A 1,771-nucleotide genomic window follows, 5' to 3' on the forward strand; every position below is an offset into this window, starting at 1 on the left:
GGACACCGCCGCGGGCCGCTGAGGCTCCATTGTGGGCTTCTGTTGTTGGGAGGGAGGGGGGAGGGGGGGTGTCTGAGTGTCCCCGATTGACGCGGGCAGTAAAACATGGCCGACACTGAGCCTCAAACCACATCACAGGGACGCTCTTCATCCTTTTGTCTTGTGCCACCTTGAAAGGCGATAGGCCAGGAAGCTCTTTTCATGGCAGACCATAATAATACACATCAAACGCTTCACCGGGAGAGGGTGGAGGGAGGGGGGGCAGCCGGGTCACACAGGCATCGGGTTCAACTGTTTTGTGGCGTGGAAGTAAAGTATGCGGACATTTCGGACAATTTATGCTTCCAACGTTGGCCTTCCCGGTGCACAAAACCAGAGCCATGAAGGCGTGCTCGGAGGAGTTTGGTGTGGAAGAACAGCCCGTGGCCTCCCATTTATATTTCATCCAAACAGGTAGCAGGTGGGGTTTTTTGGGGGGGGCAGGGGTGAAAGCGGACACTTCTTTAGGGAATACGAGGATGCATGAGGAGAGATGAATGATGGGAGGGGACACATGCACACACATGATGACGATGATGATGATGATGATGATGAAGACGATGACGGTGTTTACGATGCATGTCTTAAATGAAAACCACAATGAACTTTTTCTTTGTTTGTCGGTGGTGAAGATAATGAAAAATATATCTGTAAGATACATCTATGGGGGGGGCGGGTGTGGGGGGGGGGTCAATTTGTAAAATGTGTGAAATTTTTTTCAGTTGTATTTTTGATTTTTTTACGATGACTAATTTATTTTCTTTAGGTATGTATCGGATAACGTACGTCCCGTCCCCTCTTGACGCAAACGTTCATTCCGGTTCCGCCGCCTGTGTGTGTGTATGTGTGTGTGTGTGTGTGTGTGTATGTGTGTGTGTGTGTGTGTGTGCGTGCGTTTTGACAACACATTGTGCAATGATGATTTCACAGGTTTCCATCATTCAAGTGGTCGTTATACAAACTGAAGATATCCTATGGAAAATGAACAAATACAATGAAAATGGTGATGTAAAAAAAAAAAAAAAAGAATGAATAAATGAAGCGATCCCCGTGGATCCGCTCATCATCTCCGACTTGCTCGCACTTGGCCGTACCTTCATCTATTTGTGGCGGGCCCGCACCGCAAATACATGTGGCGCTCCCTGTCGTAACACGCCTCAGACGCACCTGCTCTGCCAGAGAAGAAGAAGAAGACGTAGCAGGAGGGGATCATATGTAGTGACATGTGTAGCAACTCGCAAACGTTTTCCAACCAGGGCCGCATCGTGAAAACAAAAATATGCAATATATGCATATATGATTCTATACATTACAAGGAAAAAAATACATATCAGCTTTGTGGAAAAGCCTATTAACTTTTTTCCACATTTTTGTTGTTGTTCCAAATATTTAAAACTTTTCTGAAGTAATATTTCTTCTTGTAATATTCTGACTTTATTGCCATAATATTTGGACTAACCATATTCTAACTTTTTGCCACCTTAATGTTCCAAAAATGACAAAAAAAAATATTGTTATGCCAAAAAAAATCAAATATAATAGTTCAAATATTAAAGAAAAATTCTTAATAAAAAATCATTAATAAAATAAAAATAAAATTATTAAAATATTATAGAAAAATATTTTTTCTTTAATATTTTAACTTTGTTACTAAAACAACCTTATTTATATTTTTCTGTTAATATTTTCACTTTATTCTTGTAAAATTACTGCAGATTTTGCAGTAGTTGCA

The 1,771-nt window shown here is 41.2% G+C and overlaps 1 protein-coding gene across 1 annotated transcript in view; it reads left to right on the top strand.

Annotated features, from left to right (window-relative positions):
• ppfia3 (PTPRF interacting protein alpha 3) overlaps positions 1–1,533 on the top strand; it is a 16,801-nt gene extending 15,268 nt beyond the window's left edge. The window contains exon 31 of the mRNA XM_058048411.1: positions 1–1,533. This exon is cut by the window's left edge and continues 216 nt beyond it. The gene's annotated coding sequence lies outside the window, so the exon portion shown is untranslated.
• The last annotated feature ends 238 nt before the right edge of the window (positions 1,534–1,771 follow it).

The sequence above is a fragment of the Doryrhamphus excisus genome, chromosome 15 (assembly GCF_030265055.1).
Source record: "Doryrhamphus excisus isolate RoL2022-K1 chromosome 15, RoL_Dexc_1.0, whole genome shotgun sequence".
Lineage (NCBI taxonomy): Eukaryota > Metazoa > Chordata > Actinopteri > Syngnathiformes > Syngnathidae > Doryrhamphus > Doryrhamphus excisus.